Here is a 20,030-nt window from a genome sequence, read left to right on the forward strand (position 1 = left end):
TTTAGTCTCCTGGCAATTTCTAGCAGTACACCTTAATCATTCCAGAAATGATTCTCTGTAAATTCATTTTGTAATGGTACTGGTATGAAATCTTAGTTTGTACTGTAAGCAGTTTAAGACAACAGTAAACTCTGTTCTTGACAGCACCAAGGAAAAAAACATGGAATTTGCATGGAACTTCAGTTCTCATCAGCAATTTTGTATTTGATGCTGATGTTCATCATGAATAACCCAAAGCRATTGTTAAAGACAGCTTCTCTGGTGCACTGAGTTTGTGCAGCAGAGATGGAGGGACCATCAGGGGACAAGGCTTAGTTCTCAGATGCTGTCTAGCTCCAGGATGGCTTAAAGCCATCCAAATCCTTTCCTAACATCTGCTGGTACCAAAATTCAGTGTTTTGTCAAATAACTCAGGGTAGCTAAGAGCAATTCAGTTCCCTCAAGAGGGAGGACCCTTAGTACAGAATACTTTCTCTTTCTCTTGTTGGCTGCTCAGCAGAGTCAGTGTGTTTCCCTATTTATTCTGTGCTTGATGTTTGCTCTCCTGCTGAGAGTTAATACTGGTAACAAAGGAAACGAGCATATATCCATTCCTTTCAAATGTGTGCTACATRTATTTTTCAGGCAGTGAAAAAAGTCTGCATACTTCTCAAGAAAATAAGTTGTATTATATACAGTTGAATGTGGTAAATAACTTCAGGACCAAAGTTCAGTGCTAATGTCAGCAAGACCTTGTAGGCTATTTTAAAAAAAGCCAAAGATTTCTAAACTATTTGTACACTGAGAATACCTCTTTTTAAAGAAAGAGTGGTGTGACCCTTAGACTTCTGCTCCTCTTTGTGCAGGAAGAACCCACAAAACAACTGAATTCATGGCTGGCCACAATTCTTTACAAAGGAAAACTTATACCTCAGGATAATCCCTGTTTCAGGAAGTTCTCAGTCAGTGATGGCAAGATGTCCCATTTCCAGCTACTCTTTCTTAGGTTAAACCCACATGAAAGCATAATGGATGGTGGGGTACTTTCTGTCCAGAGTTGACAGAATTCCAGTTTATTTGTAAGGATCACAAAAAATGATAATCGGACTAAAGCAAATTTTTCTGTGCTTTCTATTCTATGCCCTCATTAGCCAGGTTCTTTAACTTGGTATAAAGAGTTGGGAGTATCTCAAGCTACTGTATGCTGTGCCTCTAGACCAGTTCTCTGGGAATTTGACTACATGTTGTTGGCAAATGACTACTTTTCACCTGAAGTGCACATAGCTGTAGAAGTTAGATATTTTATTTGACCACTTGTGTGGGTTAGTAGTATTATGTGCTTCTCATCATAATGGCATTTGCATAGTGTAAGGCAGGATTTGCCTAACAGGAGGATAAACTTTGTTTGTTTGAAACAAGACTGACATCCTTTGTCCCATAGATATGGCACAAGGAAATCATTACAGCAGATTTAACAGGATGTGTTTCATTCCTCTCTTAGGGCCTGTTATGTGAACAAACTTACAGAAACATGTCAATGCCAAAGACTACAACAGCTCATTAATCATGTAATCTTACAGTAAAAATAGGCATGAAATATATTCAATACTTGAAYGGTTACATTTGTTGGGATTTTTCATAGCTAAAGTTAAATGATATATTTCTATATACATAATACTCATTTTGCTTCATTTTTTCTAAATAACTGGAAAAGTTTTAACAGAATAGTATCTTGAATAATGACATGTAAATATAGATTAACAAGCTGGAAATTCTGTGTCAACTTCTGTGCTCAAATATTTATTCTTTTAAAATGGAGCTAATTAAAGGTGGTTGTTTTAGTGTGGTTTTATTATATCTTAACACTTTTTCAGTAAAAGTAAGCTATATAGAATAAAAGGTGAAATGCAGATTAGATAAGATGGGGGAATGAGGAATATATACCAGGTTGGTAGTGCTTCTGTTGGATCATCTTCAAAAAAAAATAAAACATCTCACACAGGGATAGTGTTAATGAAGGTAGTGGTGGGGGGGTGCCCCTTCCCACCCACCCCAAAAAAGTGTGTGTATTTCCACTTCTTTTCTTTTCTATTTATGCTTTAAGATTCTACAGAAATAAGAATTTGGAATTCTTTATTGCTAATGTTTAATGAGGGTATTTCTTAGTTCAAGTATCAATTTTTCAAAGTTGAGCTGAAAATAAAACTGAGTAGATAATGCATAGGGTGAACATAGACAAAAATAAAATTAATTATGCTATAGTGTTTTATAAGTGTTGACTTGAAGATATCTTATAAATCCACTGCAGAGGCCTTAGTTGTCATTTCCTACCTTACCCAGGCCTTACCTCTTTGAAGTCTGTAGTCCTTTTGTCCTTGGCTTAAATAAAATGCAGGACTTGTTCCTTTGGCTGTTTCTTGTCTTCACAGGTTTTTCTTTCAGTAACCTATTTTACTTTTAACAGGGAACGACAGTGCAAAATTTGAAGCGAAACTCTGTTTTCACACAAATTAATAGCAAATGTCTAACCTCAGTAGTGCCAGGACTTTGCTCTTAACATTTACTGGAATGGTCCTGAACCTGGAGAACTAAACAAACAGTGATTTAGGCGCAGGTTGGATTTGAAGGCTGTGGATAATCCTATTGATGTGTCACTTTATGGATATGCTGGAGTAATTGGCTGAATTTAAGCTTGAAGTCTAGTTGAGCTGTCTTAGTTATCTTGATTGCAGTTGCCTTGCTTGCAAAGCAAGATATCATTCAACATGAAGCAAGCTACATGTTAACCTTTAAAAAATGAGGAAAAGTGTATGCATTTTCCCTCATAGTGAAATAAGGACTAATATTGGCATTGCTGAAACTCATTATAAATGGGAAAGGTTTGTATCAATTTGTATATATACATATTTTTGTAGAAACCTAGCAAAGCATTTCTCTTGATTTGTTTCTTTTAATGATTTATAAATTCTGTTATTGAATGTGAGTCTTTTGATATTTGCCAAACCCTCAAATAATCCTGATCCTGATTTTTGCCTGATAAGAGAAAACTGTATGTTTGCAGTACAAGTGTGTGTGAGTTTAGTGACAGAAGAACAAAGAAAAATTGAATGTGTTGATGTTTTCCTTTGCCTTTTTCTCCCATATTCTATGAAGAGAGTATCTTTCAATGCCAGAACTGTGGAGCAGTTAAAAGGACCAGGGGAGTATCAACTATGAGAGCAGAGAATGTATAAATGAATATGAGATAAGTGATTGGAAGACTAATCTGACTTTTTTTTTTAAATTTTCCAATCTTGATGCTCTAAAATGAACAACTTAACAGAAAAATAGAAGCAGAGCACACCACCAAGAAATTAGCCCAGGCTCTAGACCTCATTTCCAGTGGTTTATAAATCTAGATCACATATTGCTGCCTGGTGCAGGACTGTGCTCTCTTCAGTCCACTGCTCCTGCTGTTACATGGGAATGAAGGAGAATTATGCTCCATCTCTGACTACTTAGGGAGGTTAATTCAGGCACCTGCACTTTGGTACTCAAGTCAGGCCCTGGGTTAATTCCAGGGACTATGTCTAGATTGCCTGAGATGCAGCCCCAGGTTCAAGATGTGCAAAGGAAGTCTGGGCACATGAAACCTGCAGAGAAGTCTGGACTCATTACTGTTCCCCAAATTTTTAGGAGCATTAAAAGTACTTCACATTGCTGGTCGGTCTTTGTAGCAGCCTCCAAAGGCAACTCAGTAATTTTGTGCAAATCTTACATATGCGTGTACATAGCAATGATACTATGTAGCATTGTTTTTATAATGTTCCTCATTCTCTTTATGCAGCAGTAGGCAGTGCGTTGACCAATTCAGACATGCAAAAATGACTTTGGATTAGTGCCACTAGAAGCAAGTTTAGATACTTCATGGAACTTGCATTAAATCAGTGTAAACTAGAGAGATTTTCATTATAGAGGGGAATTTGCTAAAGACAGTAAATATTCTCYAGTTTCCGAGACTTGGATGGTGTTGGACTTGACCCATTTTTGGTACAAAACTTACTGTTTCACAATTTAAAAAAAAAAAGACAGACTGCATTCTTCATAGCTATTTCCTCTCTATTCTGAAGTAGTGTCCTTAATTTTTTAAGATCTTATATTGCAAGTTACTGTATGTTCCTCAGAGACAGCTGCAGCTACTTAGCACTTTGTAGTTCCTGTGATTATGATACTGTGAGAACAGCAGAAACTGAAGTAAGGAATGTGTATGTCTTGAGATAGGTCTGTAAAGTCTGGCCCACTCTAAGACACTAACTCTGTTGCTACTTACAAGCTTAGGAGAAAGTTTTCTGTACTTTGATCTTGATTAATACTTAATTTTTATAGACTCTGAATTCAGGATAGTTTCATTTTTTGAAATAGGCAACATGCAAGTTGAAGGAGACTTATTTATTTTTCTTGTGCAGAATGCAAAGAATTCTGAAAAGCAGAGATAATCACTGTACATTTGTATGTTAATGTTACCAGGTAATCATCTTGAAAAACTGAATATGATTAACACCTTGAATCATAAACTAGAGAAAATGTATACTACTTGACAGGGAGTGAAGCATCTAATACAATGTGAAAACATCTGGACAGGAAATTGTTTTCCAAACACTGGAAGTCATAAGCAATTATCAAGTATTTTACCTGACTATACTCATAACTCTGTTTTAGTGACACTTTAACTGATAATGTGCTTCCTTTCTCAGCAATCTGACTTTTGGATAATCACCCTAGATCTATGATTTACACTTTCATCTTCCTCCTTGATGTGCATAGCAAATATTTCAGTGGTGTACTTTAAGGGGGCAATCAAGGCTGGAGATGAAATGAGGCACTCTTGTGACAATTGAAGGGAAGAGCTTAATTTGGCAATCCTCATCAGTGAGGGTTCTAACAGGAAATTCAGGTGCCCTAAAATCAAGCTAAGCTCTTGGGGACAGGAGCTCACATATGCCAATTTTCTTGGCATAGCCTAGGTGTTATTTTTCAGGAGACTTTTTTTGAGGTGAATGTATGTACAYGTAACTCTGGGACATGGCAAATTGCCAGAATGTGGTGGCAGATGCATTGGCTGATAACAACTTAGGATGGCACTTATTCATGATGTAGATAACAGTCTGTAAACTCCCCTTTATAAAAAGGAAGGGCAGCTCCATCCTTTGCATGTCTGTTTGCATGGAAATCTGTGTTTTCTTTAATACATGTTTTCCTAGAACAAAAGGTGGCGTAGCAGGGACAGAGACAAAGGCTACTAGGTTTCTTTTGAATGCAAGGAAGCTTTTTTGTGAGTTTGTAGCTTGTAAATCTGAATTCTGTTTGTGACTTTGAAATGTGATTGTGAACCAGTTGTGATTTTTATTGTGCTAATAACCCTCTTTCTGTAGCTATCTTTGGCCATTAAGTAGAAACTGCCTTTTCATCTCATCTCGGAAGACGAGCTTTCAATCCCAAATCATTCTAGGATATGCCATTAAACTGGCATCCCTAATGGCTATTTCATCATCTTTCTGAGATGAGAAAGTTGCTGTAAGAAAAAGTGGCACTGTCTTTCAACAGGAAAGTTCAGAGGAGGTCAAATCCTTACTCTTGTACACAGTGATACTCAGAAATGGATGTGAATCAGGTTGGATTGTACAGAAAAGTGAGTAGGAGCAAGGGAGCTGTACTTACCTGTCTGAAAGTGGGATGTCAACTCACTGCCCACCCTCTTTTCCTGCTCCCTGTTGGGGTATGCTGCTGTGTGAAGCTGAAGTCTCCTCTCTTTACATCCATCCATGCAGGTATTTGAATGTGAGGAGTATCTGTCTTAGTATGTTTCTTTGGGACTGGCCTCTGGACTGCTGTGCACCAGGGCAAGTGGTCGGCTGTCCAGAACCTTGTGTTTAACTGTGGAAGTCTGCAGGACTGGTGACTGTGGGAGGCAGTGGAGAGCAGGCAGTTAGCATCAATTTTCCTCCTGTTCTGTAAAGTATAGGCAGCTCGTTGGGCGTTTTCTCTAGGACTGTTGCAGTTCTCAGACTGAAATAATGAATTACACCAGAAGGATAAGGTAATGCTGAGGGGTGAGAGAAAATTACTTCCCTTTTTGTGTGTCAGGGTTATGCTTTCAGACTGAGTAAATGATACTACCTAAGGATTTCAGATCTCATAAAATCACATGCTTTAACATGACTTCAACTGTTCTGGATGAAAACTTTAAAACTGAAGTCCTCCAAGTCCTCTCTCGATGTTAAAAAACCCCATGGCTTTTCGAGTAAGAGTTAGTCCATCTCTTCTTTGTAAAAGTTCTACTTTTTCGCCAGCAATACAACAAGATATGAAAAAATTTTCATTTTCACCTCAGATGGTGATAGTTCTGCGCTATTGTATGCCCTATGAGCTACCTAAAGTCCAAACCATTGGCTTATAGAATAACTACTGCCAGCAAATAATAAGCCTTGTAGATCAGACTCTCAGCTAATAGAGGATGATGGGCCTCTTGATAACATTTTGCCTTTGTCTGTTATCTTTGATATTGGCTTTCATTTTAACTACAGATAATGTGACCTCTTGGATGGTTATACATCCCTGATCTAGTATTTTCAAAGTGCTGCACAATTGTGTAGGTTCAGTGTGGAAATAAGTAGTTTCAGAACAGATTCTTTAATACTTCGAGGCTGAAGAGGAGCGAGCCCCCCCCCCAAATATTTTTTGTTTTGTTTCATGAGCTGGAAACATAGGAAATTTTCAAGCAATTTAGTGTTCTCAATCTGAAGCATGCTAAAAATCAGTCTCAAAATATTTCAAGGAAAGGCTGAAATAATATAATGAACTTTGAAAAACATTATTTTTCAGTGGTTTTGAATAATTCATGCYAATGCATAACATAGCATTAAAGATAAAAAATGAGAAAAACTGGAATGAAAAAATGGGAAACTTGAGATAAAATGGGATAGGAAAAGCAATCTGAAGTTCTGTATTTTGAAATTTTTCCTTTTTTAATAATTTGCAATCAGCATATTCCATAAACATTCTGATGCTAATATACAAGCATTTTTTGCAGATGATCCACTGGAAATCTTTTTAACAACTTTATGAAATTTTTGAAGTTTTCTGTTTCCGTTTCATTTTCTGTTGGAATTCTATTGTATCTCTTGGTGACAGCTATATTCAGACCTTATTTGTCTTAGTCCACATTTGTTTTAGGACTTACTTCTTTTAAACTGTTTCAGGAGGAAGGGAGTTCAAAGATGTCCAAGCCATAGGTGAATGCATTTTGGATCCACTTGTCACTTTAGGTGACAATTATATGGGAACAGAAGGACAGCACTGGCTTGAGAYTTGTATTGGAGGTGGGCTCTGTGAGTATTCACACCATACAGAAGGATTTGTATAATGGTCCTATATATGTCATTCCAGCCTAAAGGTTGTTCCATCAAGCTCCCCAGTCTTGGCATATGTTAGAGGTGACCCATTCCTGAGCATGCTAGCCCTGCAAGTGTTTTCACAGAAAGCTATTATTTCACTGGAGGATATACAGGCTTAAAGATGGCAGGTATTTTAGTGTTGGAGGGTGGCCAACATGCTCAGTTGCTTGCAGAAATGTGTTTGCATTGTGTAACTTTCATGATGTTTAAATTCTGATACAGACTTAAAAACTAGGAATCGGGTTTCTGAAGTGAATATTCTAAACCATGCATTAAAACAAATGAGTCATGAATCTGGAGGGAGAAAACTGCTTGTATATTTAGAAATTTCAGTTCAATAAATTATTATGCTTCTGTTTTATTTTTTATTTCTCTATTCACAATTTTTTAACTTTATTTATAGAGGGAGTTTTTAAACCAACCTAATGAACTTAACGGTTTTATCTCCAAAGAAAGAAGTGCTAATTGAATTAATATTTTGCGAGTGAGAAAGGTAGTTTTAAATTCAAGCTGTGAATGAACTTTGAATGCTCTAAGGACCCGGCCTGCTTATACTTTAAGTGACATTGTCAGTGAGATTTGAAGAGGGTCAAGGTAAGTGCAGGGAATCAAAAAGGCATGTCTGCTTCTGAATATTCAAGCCAAGTGAAGAACATGAGGAATAAAGAAGATTAAATGTTGATTGGTATTTGAAATGAGGAAATGAAATACTTTTAAGAAATATTTTAGTGTGCATCATTGTGCCTTGTTTAGTTACAAATCTAGTATCTTCGGCTGAATCTACGCCTAACTTTGAGCACAAAAATTCACTTTTATCTATAAAGGTTTAAAATAACTGCTTCATATTATGTGCTAAAAATGTTTTAGGCCTTCCATTTCATTCATACACTCTATAAAAATTATGAGTCAAAGATGAGTCCTTTAATCTCTCTATACCTACAGATGCACTTTGGGAGTATATGATATATGGAAAAGATTGCAAGTAAAGTACTCCACAGGACCTTCGAAGACCTGATTTTGCTTTTGTCTGCCACTGATTATGTGACTCTGCAGAAACCACATCACTCTTTCATACACTTGGTTCATCTTTCAGTAGGGAAAAGATAGTCACTGACCTTTATAAAGCACCTTGAGAACTAATTACTTACAGACTAGGTAACGTTACAGAATAGGTAGTATTAGTATTAGGTGGTAGACAATCAACTGATAGATAACTGTAAGCAAAATAAGTGGGGAAGATGTTAATAATATCTGCATATTTAACAAGAGGACGTATGAATCCACAGGCTTCAAGTCTCCAGTATATCAGGATTTTTCTGGGCTGACACTTCAGCTTTTCACAGACACTGAGATATTACTCTATTACTGTTATCCTCTGTGGCTATTATAGTAGAGGAGTCCAAAGAAAAAGATAAGGTCTGTAGCTGGACCAGCAAGGAGGACCTCTTCAGGAGAAAGCTTCCTCATGAGTGCACAGCTTCTAAATTTGAGAATGCAAAACTACATTGGCCAAGTATTTGGGTTCAAATATGTATCGTCAGTTTTCAGAAAATTGTGGACTGCAAGAAAATGATGAGGCACTCTTACTCAGCTCAGACAAATATTTTGCATTAGGTAGGGGTGAACCTCGAGAATCATCTCGAAATGGGGAGTCACATTCTTCACTGCATTGTGTTGGGTGGATCTGAGAGTAGTATACTGTGGAGAATCAATGTTAAACTTGAAAACATGGTGTGTTAAGTGTTTGTTAGCTAAGGCTGAACAATGACATTTCTAARATCAAATACTGTGTTTATGTAAAAGCTTGCTTTCTAATTACCAAGGGAATGTTTTTTCCCCTTGATTGTGCATAGATGAAATTGGAGCTTAGCCAGTGCTCAATCAAAAAAATGATTGGCTGAATAGAAAGTTGAATACATTTTAAAAGTACATATCAGTTGYGATAGGGTTAAAAATTAATTATTAAATGTAATAGTGTAATAATCATGGAGAAAAAATCTTTCACACATGTCTTCATTGAATAAACACTGTAGAAAGTAGTTTTAAAGGCTCTTCATTATAATTCGATCCAACTGAATGTCTTGTACCTTCTCAAATTCTGTAATATGGAGACTTCAGAAGGTTTGACATTGAAAGTGCTGAACAGTGAAAAGATCAGTARGTTATATGATTTCTCTTTTTTAATAAGTTGCAGTAAACAGCATCCATATTTCTGTGCAGCACATTCCTATTGCTCTTTTAAGCAGTGTGCTGACAAAACAATTTCAATATAATGAAACGGCTCACTGCAAGTTCTCTAGAGAAAATAAGACTGAATTTGATGGCCTGGTTGTTACCGACAAGACATTTTATCATGAAGAGTATTAAAGTTCCACTTTTCTCATTAGAGTAAGTAGCTTAGAAACAGCAAAATATCTGATACTTGAAGTTGCCTTATTTATTCTGTGTGAACTTTGTACTGCATATTGAATACTGATGTAAAAAATACAAATCTACAGTAAAACATATGAGTATTTTATTTGTGATGTTAACCTTTAACCATAAACTTTATATTAGTTTACTCTTTTAGAGTTGTTTGCAAGGTTGTTGTATGCTGTAAAATATTTTTAGGGAAGAATATAATGTAAATCAAAACATTTGAATGGTATTGGGTATATCTAGCTAATCGGAGTACTTGTCTAGGTTAGTAGTCTAGCTGATCAGTAGTGGAAATTAGGAAAATAAATGCTCATGCTTCGATGTTGTAGCTTGCTATCATCAAAAAGTCTTAATATTCCTGTTTTCAAAATAACAGGATAAATCATGTTCAGGAACCAAGACTTCCATGATACCCCTGTGTGTTTGAATACTGTGATCTAGCTGATGCTGGATTGGTAATTGTGCTATAGGAGTTCTGTTTGTAGGTCTGCCATTGACTCATTTTATAAAGTTAGGCAAATAAAACTTTTGGGGTTACTGTTTCATTCTGCAATATTTCTGAGGATGGATGAATGAAGGTTAAAGTGATGCAATCTTGCTAAAGGGGAAAGTTCTCAGGTGTCCAGCATTGGAACAAACAAGCCTTAAAATGAGGCCAGCTCTATCAGTTTCCTTTCCTCAAGAGCTGGTGGTGTAATTATCAATGAACATGTCTTGTGTCCTACAATACTATTCCTCAAGTAGGATGCCCAGCCCAAGACTGATTCCCTCCTTGACCAAATAACCAGCAGCCGTTTTAGCAGATTTCTGTCTTACCTGTCTTAGCCCTGTCGTCAGGTGCTACAGCATCACGTATCATCCTTGAGGATGTAAGGGAAAGTCACTACCAATTTGAAGAAAGATTGCTATGGATTATCATTCTAGGTCCTCAGAACAGTTTCTCTGTCATTGCATGGTTGTGATCTGGACCCCAAATATTATGCCATAAAGCCCTGAATCTAGAAGGAATGGTAGACACATGCTGAAGCATAGGGTCTAGTCCCTTGGATCAAGGGCTGTTCTGAGCGTACTGTGGGACCACATCTCTCTTTGCTGTTGTCCATATCCCAGGGTCCCTTTCCCATGGTAGAGAAAGCTGATGTGTGTCTGGGATACAGCTGGCTGCATGCCTCAACCTGTAATCTTAGATTAAGTGGTTTTAGATGCCATAAATGAATATAACTTAAGTACCTCTCATGGGGTGCCACAGTGTAGGTGGATATGCACTGCACAAGAACATATTCATAAAAATAGCCACAGTCAGTATCTTCATAGAGACACCTCTCTTTTTTTCCCTCAAATCGTTCAGTAGAAAATATACTTGCTTTTGAAAGAAATCTCTGTTTATTTGTCCTATCATCCAGCTGGAGAAATAGATGAGGAAAGGACTAAGATTTTGGCAGGTGGGAACTGTGAACATTTCTTCAGGGGATTAGTGAGCATTTACCACAAACTAAGAATTTTATCCTCTTCTGCATCTCAACTAGGTACCTAGAAAGTTTTCCCAAAGCCCTTAAATCTTCTCCCAAACACTGTCTTGGGAAATTGCTATAGGCAGCTCATTGAGGAATGTAACAGCAGCAGCATAGAATAGGTATAATGTGTTGGTGGGGGGAAAAGAACAAAATGCAGCAAAACAGTGATTCTGGCTATTACCTTGTATTCTTGAAATGCTATCTCATTTATCCGTGGTTCAGTTGTTCAGTGCAGATAAAAGCCTAGCAGAGAAACCAGCCTAATCTGTATTTATGGACTTGGTTATGTTGAGTATTTGCATGGGAAACGCTTCAGAAATCTTGCCTGTATGTGTTCAGCTGAAGCATTTACCTAAAGTAAACACCTGAATTTATATTTCAATATCTGAGTAAATAACTTCAAATTTAAAAATTCCAACAGCTCTCACTGAAATTCCTTAAAAGTTGCTACCCTGAAAATGTGAGTGTTTGTAGAAGTGGCTTTAAAAAAAAAAAAAACAACTTAAGAATTGCACTTGATGATTCCTTTAGCTGTAGCGCTTGAATAGAGTACTTGTCTGCTTGATGGTTTTGCAGAGATCTTGGAAGGATTTTTGTGTTATCCCACTGTCATTCAATGATATCATTTGAGGAAAATGAGAGGGAGGAAGGATAGGTCCATATCAGCTTGGAGCAAAATATGCTGAGAACAAAATTATAAGTGTTCCTACTGAGGGAGAAAACGGGCTTTAACATGCTTTTTTTAACTTTGACCCTGGTAAATACTAAAAGAGAAAACTATTTATGTGGCTTATGATGATAGTTTTTGCCAGTGTGGTATGCTTTGCCTTGTTTTGACAGTAGCGTCCTTGTGGTTTTGTAGTGCTTGTATAGAGCAGTGACATAAATGAGGTACTTTCACTGTATGTATTTGTATRTATATACATAGAAACAGACGTGAACGGCTCATTCAACCAACCTAACGTATTAGTGTGTCTTCAAAGGTAAAACCTGAGCAAGTTTAGGTTTACAGGCAAGTTTTGTGCAATGGTTTCAGACTGCAGGAAATGAGAAGAAAACATTGATCAGCATGATCAACACTGTGGTTATCAAGATGCTTTGAGCTTTGAAAACATATCCTTGCGAATCTTTACCTAGTTACTTGCTGGCTGAAGAATAATTGCACTGTTTTGACATCCATACAAAAATGGACCTGAGGTCAACAGCTTTCAGAACTCATACAAAATATTGCCTTTCAGATTAAGCTGTATCTGTATCTACCACAGCTGACAGAATGCTTGACGTTTGCTGAATTTGAATAATGAAGAATTAATTTTTGGTCCGTGGATCACTGTAGCTCTAGTGAGAGTATTTTGCTTGTGAGTACAGCCTTAGAAATAAGATGACATGTCGGTGTCCTTGCTTCCTTATCTTGGTCGTAACCAGAGCAGTAGATGAGGGAGAGCTGTCTGGCTGGGAAATGCAGAACTTGGATTGTTTAGTTTTCTCCACAATGTTTCATAGGCAGTTATATTTAATCAATGAAAGGTGGCATAATCGTAGCTCTGGGTAAACCTTAAAGAAATGCTATGCATGTGCTCTTTATACAGGCCTTGTGCTGCCACTCTAGGCAGGACTGAATCTTATTGCAAATATTGATGTAGCTATTTCAGAAATGTTTATGAATCTCACCAGCGTGTTCATGAAGTTCATTGGGAATTAACTATTGGCTGAAAATCCATGTGCACATCACTTTCCTCGTGTGAACAGCCTGTAGATAAAGCTCCCTGTTTCACATTTGTTTTCTTTTTTCTGAACTAACATCTTGATCTGTCCCACTGACATTTGCTATTAGCGCAAGCTTGAAATGACTAGAACAGATTACTTGGCCGCTGCCCTTTCTGTCAAAGGGGCATCATTGCTTGCTTCTGTGTCACGTGGACTGTCTATGATTCAGGCGTATAGCCTCAGTTATCAGATATTCTTACATTGCTTTCAATTAGCCTATCCAGGTACATTTAACTATTACAGATTCTTTCTAGAAAGCATGTCTAAGAGGTGTGCTCTGTTCTGTTGCTCCCTGAGCAGGCTTTCAGCATTTAAAGTCCCAGTTTTTGCAGCAAATTCACATATGAGTTGAAAATGCTGCTAAAGTTTGTGTACCACTGGTGGCTTTGACCTTCTTTTACCTTCCATTTGTATTCTTTCACAGGCTCCCAGTTCTCTGTCACACGTAACATCTTGACTTCACCTTCACAGAGACCCTTGCTTCCTTTTCCATTTTTCATATTATCACCTCACTATATGTCAAATTCTGCCTAGGCCCATTCTCTTCAAATGGGTGCTCTTGTGTGTTTTTTCCCATATTGCCCATATTTCATGGGATAAAATCGCTACAAATATCCATAGGCCTCATTCTTTCAAACACCTTACCAAGCTCTCATCTATTTTGGTGAGTATAAATCCTGACAGTGATTGTTTTGCATATTTATCAGCTGTCCATCATGATGATCCATGTGTCCCTTTATTTTCTAATACTGTTCTAGTTTGTCCATATTCATCAGTTATGCCTTGTTTTACCCTTCAATAAGGGCTCTTCTCCAAAGAGTTTATAATCTGTGTTTTGCTTGTGAGGTGACTACTGCAGTGAAATCTTGGACAATGCTTGGGTGTATAGGAAGGGTTTGGGATTTAGGGGGTTTTGTTCATCTGTTCTTGATCGTTAGTCTTATTTAAAGCACAAATTGCTCAAACTAGAAAAATTTGCTAGTATCCCACAATCAAAGTGTTCCTCTAAACTTTATTCTGTACACTCATCCAAAACAATGCAGGATCAATTCACATATAATTCTCTCTCTAAAATGGGACTGAATTAATTGTTCATGATGAATCATTCCATTAGCATTCATTCAGAATGACCTCAGTAGTTTCTGAGAACAGAACTTTGTCCAGATAATTGAACTACAAAAAATACTGAAACAGTACCCAGGCATTTTTCTGATTCATGTAGAATGTGTTAGAAATGCTTTTACTTCATCCTTATTTTTACATCATATGAGTTTACATAAGGATATGCTGCTTCTTTGGCACATTTATCATTAATTTAAGTAAAAATTGTTGTTACATAGCATTAAACAAATGGAACACACTGAATGGTAGAACTGCTGTGTTTCTTAGACGCTTTTCTCTCTCTTTGTAAAACAAAAATGGAAAGAAACAGTTTCCTGTAGACTTAAATGTTTTTAAAAAATTGTGGTTTGCTATGTTCATGTGCGTTAGCACAAATGTCTCTCATTGGATCTTAACAAAATTAAAAATAAGCATAGAATCCATAGAAGTTGATAGGCACATGATTCACTTCAAGTGATTGAGAATGGGTCTATATTATGCTGCTTCAGTTCCATAATTCTTATTTTCACTGTTTATTGTTTTGCTTTTTTGAAATGCTGTTCCATAACTAGGTTGTGTCTTTTAACAAATAGTGTTTTGATCTTGCAGGCTTTAAACAGGGACAACATTCTCTCAAATTTTTATCCCTATAGTCTTCATTTCTAGCCTGAATTTTGTTATTCTTTACCTATTGTTGACTGTGTTTCTGTGGATTGCACTCCTTGTAAATAAAATTGGTCAAATGTTTTAAGCTCCTGTGGGACAAAAGTGATGGATGCTATATTATTTCCAAGTCTTGCAGACAACAGTGTTCACACCATTGTGAACTATTAAATATACAGGGTACTCAGAAGTTGCATAAAACAAACTCTGAACGGAAATGATCAAATGAATCTTTTTTCATGAAAGAATTCATTCAATAGAACTCCCTCCAGCAAAGTCCGTGAAAAGCAGAAATAAATCTGTTTGATGTAAGGCTTCCCCCTTGGGTTCCCTTCTGAAATCTAGATGACCAGCTTGGGTGCTTTAGTACTTCAGTGGCAATGTTGGACGACAGCCTCTCTCTAACCAGAGGCAGGTGCTCTCTGTTTTGTCTTCAGGAGCCGCAGTACTCTGATTATCTGCAGGGTGTAGTGATTCTTTCCCTGCTTCTCTGCTCAGACCCCTTTCCGCTGGGAACCAGGTAGACAAGGGGACCATGCATACCCACCTCTCAACAGGGAAAACAGCCTTGGCTCTCCAGCTTTGACATAAATATTGTCTCCTATGGACTGTGGCATGCACTGGAGAGCTAAAACTCTGCAAGAAGATTGAGTAGTACTTTACATATGCAAGATACTTGGGAAACATTTTGCCTGTCTTGAAACCACCTTGGATTATCAAACAATTCACACTTTACTGGTGCCATTAATATATTCTTTACAAATAATTAAATGCTTAGATACCTATGTTACTTTTCTTGCCCTAAGCTTCGTTTAATAAACCCTAACCTGATTTTTGACAAAACTATTTTTATTAAATCCATTTCTAATGGTAGTGTGAGAGATTTCTTCTGGTATTCTAAGGCAGCAAGGATAAATAGCTTTTTCTGATACACTGAAAAGAAACAAGAAAATAAAGTATCTTTTTTTATAAGATGCATCAAGAATATTAATTCAAATAAGTAACTTGTTTCTCTATAGCAAAAGTTGAAGACAAACTGAAATTATGACTTTCCAAAATGTGTTTTAATCACCCTTATAGTATGCTGATGGGATATAAGAAATGCTACTTTTTAATTTAAAATAAATCCAACTTCTGCCTAATGTGTGTGGCGGGCAATTTGCAATTATGATCTTCATGATGAGATTCCTCCATGAATTGAGAGGTGTATTATAATTTAAATAGAGTTGTAGATCTGGTTGATTTTTAATTTGTGACCTAGGGGTCAGTAGTTATTGGGTGTAATAACCCTGCGGTAATGCGACTCTTCAAGGCACATTTGTATAATGAGAAATCATAACTAGTTATAGGAAGTTTTTTTTCTTTGCCTTTGCTATTCAAATATGCTGCTATATCGGTCTCCTTTTCTATATGCTTAAAACTCCAGTTAACACTTTTTTGGCTATAAAAAGCTGTGAAGCTGCTAGTAGCATCCGACTTGTAAAAGCTTACGCATTTCTGTTTTTCAGTATGCAGCTATATTCTGTTGTTTGCTCTCTTCTGACAGTTCACACTGTATTGTCAGTTGTAGTGCCAGTAGCTGTGACTGCAGTACGTTTCAGCTTTTTGCCCTTGTTCTCTATTCATGTGACTTGCTGACTAGTTAGTGTCAAAATCCAATTAATTCCTGTAAGATACCCGTGCATCTTTCGGGGATAGAGAGAATGACAGTACTGCTTTAGTGTGTATCTGAGGAAATACTTTTGGCTTCAGTCRCGGCAGAAACAATGCTCTAGCAAGACTTTATTCTTGCTCGGCTTCTCTTCAGTTTTACTTGTCCTTGTTCCTTAGTACCATTCCAGCAGATAGCTGGAGATTTCTCCAGGATTAGAGGTTTGATTTAAACTGAAGGGAGAGGTGCCTTGCAGAATACTCAACTCTAGGGCCCTGTTGGAGCATATCATAGTTGACTTCCTGTCCAAACTTTCCTGTTTTTCCCCAAAGGAAACCTGAATGTGAAAACTGCACTGTGTGTCATGTTGAACATTCAGTCAGGCCCCTGAGGGGTGTGTGCTCCCCATGCTTGGAGTGTGCAGCAGTTTGGATGTATCTAGCCAAGATACCTCAGCCATGATAGAGCTGGCTATATATGGGTACTGCACCCTGTTTTCCACACCCATATTTCTCTGACTGGGGACCAGTATATTCTAGTAGCTACAGCCTTGCCTGTGCTCCAAGCTGCGTAGAAATTCCAAAACCACTGTCGGCAGCACTGGCTCTGAAGGATATGCCTGTATAAACGGTATATGTTAGTGTGTTCTCAGCATATTAACTGCAGTTACTCAGCTTTCAGTGAGCTTGAAATTAGACCAGATCTTGTTCACACTTGTCTGTATATATCTGTGAGCACACAGAAAAAGAGCTTGAGATAAAGCCAGGGATCAGTCTGCTCCCAGCATAGCTGAAAGCTTGTAGTGGTAGGTCTTGCTTTTATTGTTCAACACTATCGATTACATCTGGAAAGAAGTGTGGTATGAGCTACAGAATAAAGYTGCATATGCTCCAGTTAGGAAACGCATTAGGGACTGCTAAATACTGTCCCAACTAATCCTTCAGAAAGGCTGTTGACAACATGTTGTAAAAGTCCACACTGTAAGTGTCGGGAAAGAAAGGATGGTGACAGCTTCCACAAAGGAAAGGCAAGAGTGCTCTTTATTTGTCCTTGACCCCCTTGATCAATAAGAAGGGGTTGTGTTTGCAATGGACTTTCAAACCTGTGTCACACATTACTGTTGCATGCCCCTTAGATAGAAGTGGTGGCAAGGTTAAATGATGTAGATTTCTGTGCTTTATTCATAACGGAGGTTTAAGAGACAATCTGACCACGTTCTCAGGTTTTAGGCCACATCAGTGTATAGATTGCCTTTAAAGGTGGGAATTTCCTCAAGGTTGGATAAGGAATGGCCTTATGTTGCTATCCTTTAGCTTATGTTAGCTTGATAAAATAAATAGTACCTGCTAAGCAATTAGTAAGCTTACTTTGTCAGAGTTAATCAGAGTTCGAGTTAGTAGTGGAGATGGAAATAATTATCAAATGAAACTTCTAAATTACTGATGTGTAGACAGATGACCTGCATTTGAGATCTGTTAGGAATGAATATGTTCAAAATAGGCAAAGGATACATTTAGCCAGTCCTATATATACTATATTTTTATAATGAAATACTCATGAAATCAACTTTTCTGGTAGTGTTAGTTCTCACTTTGGCTTAATTCATCAGTAATTATTAACAAAAAGCTTTTAGGATTTTCAAGGAACTTGTAGACCAAATTCTTAAAAATTCTACTTTCAATTGCAGAGGTATAAATAAAATAAAAATAGACCACAATTGTACATGAGAAAATATTTTCCTACTGCAAAAACAAAGTAATTTTACTGATAGTAGGTTTTAAAAAAGTCTTATGAAACCCAGAGGTCAAATTTGCTGTTCAAGTCAGGTTTGTCTTTTCTGGAAAGAAAGTAATCTTAGTACTCTCTCCTCCTGATAGACACTCTCACTTTTTTAATCCCATGGATTTTTCACTCTGTAGGAAAGATATATTGGCTACATGCCACTCATCAAAAGTATATTTATTATTTATATTAATGTATCAGGACTCTGACTCATGGTGGGGGGGGAAACGCTGCGCAAACACAAAAAAAGCAATGATCCTTTCTCCCCATAAGCTTTATGATGTAAAAACAATTCAAACAATTGTATGCGGTATGTTGAAAAGTTTGAGTGCAGGTAGAATGAGGTAATGCTCTAGCCAGAGTCTAAGACTAATTTCTGTTTACACGGCATTCATCTACGTAAGTCAGTAGTCACTCAAATCTGAGTTCATGTTGGAAATTAAGTTCATATGCCATTTGTGCATCCCAAATACTTATTTGGGGTCCTTCAATGGGATTTTTTACCCAGTTGCAGAAACTACCCTAGTAGAGAGAAGTAGCTCAAATACATCTCTACCACACATCTTTTGGTAAAATACGTAAGATGGGAATACTGAATAGAATGCCTTCCCTGACTTTTGGGTTTTGCTTGATATTTTTTTGGCTACCCTAATGACAACATCTTGTACAGAACATAAATGATAATGACCCTAGTGAAACACAACTTTTGCAAAGAATATCCATCAAATATTTTTATGGCTGTTAAAAATAAAGTCTAGCCTTTTTATCTTTTTTGTCATATAAGTTAACAGTAAGACTTGCAAACAAATTAAACCTGAAACAACTTAGCTACACTAAAGTAGGCTGAATTTGATTTTTAACTCAGTACATTAAAGGAGATCAATGAAGTAAATTTAGAAATAATGGCTGATCATCAGTCACTCATATCAAATAAATTAAAACAAAACCAGCGTAAAGCCCAGTAAAAGTTATAGTTGGTCAATAAATTACTCTTTAAGCCATAAAAGATGCATTAATCTTTTTAATGTGGGATGTGGATTTAATTAAAACTTCTTGCTGCGGGGGAGTACCCCGTACATTATAGTGTCACGACTGGGAGTGGAGGCTGGCTGTTTATTAGCCTATGCCAACTTGCCCTGGTCGCACCCAGGGCACGCAGTTGGGAGCTTGTTGCAATGCTGAGCAACCGGGGTCCCATGCTGTATCGCCCCTCTGCTCCGCAAAACCAAAAGCATCCTTCTGAGGAAACGGGGTTAGTGCGGAAGGGAAGTGCGTGTCATGTTACACACTGTAGCTGGGGTGACAAGCGATGTGCATGCTTGCCTAGGAACTGGGAGATGCTCCCAGGCCCTGGATAACAGCTCTGGGAGTAACTTGACTCAACCGTAATAGCCACAGGTGGGCACAGGGAAGTGTGTGTGCGTAGGCAATGATGGAGGAAGGGCAAGGAAGGAGCTGGGGTGGAGATCGGGAGAGGGGAGCCATGCGAAGGACAGTTCCTATTTGATGAAGCAGAAATGGTTCTGCATCCTGCTCGGCAATTCTGTTTTCACATCAGTCTGGCTAAAAATGAGCTGATGCATGTAAAACCTTCTCCACTGTCAACTAACTTGGACAAAAAAGCTGTCCTCTCTCCTTTCCCATGCTGGAGTTTGCAGATTGTGTAGCAGCCTGTCCTGTTTTCTCCCTTCCCATCTTCCAAGTTCATTGAACACTTAGTGT

The sequence above is a fragment of the Apteryx rowi genome, unplaced genomic scaffold, assembly GCF_003343035.1.
Source record: "Apteryx rowi isolate R43461 unplaced genomic scaffold, aptRow1 scaffold_815, whole genome shotgun sequence".
NCBI classification, from domain to species: domain Eukaryota; kingdom Metazoa; phylum Chordata; class Aves; order Apterygiformes; family Apterygidae; genus Apteryx; species Apteryx rowi.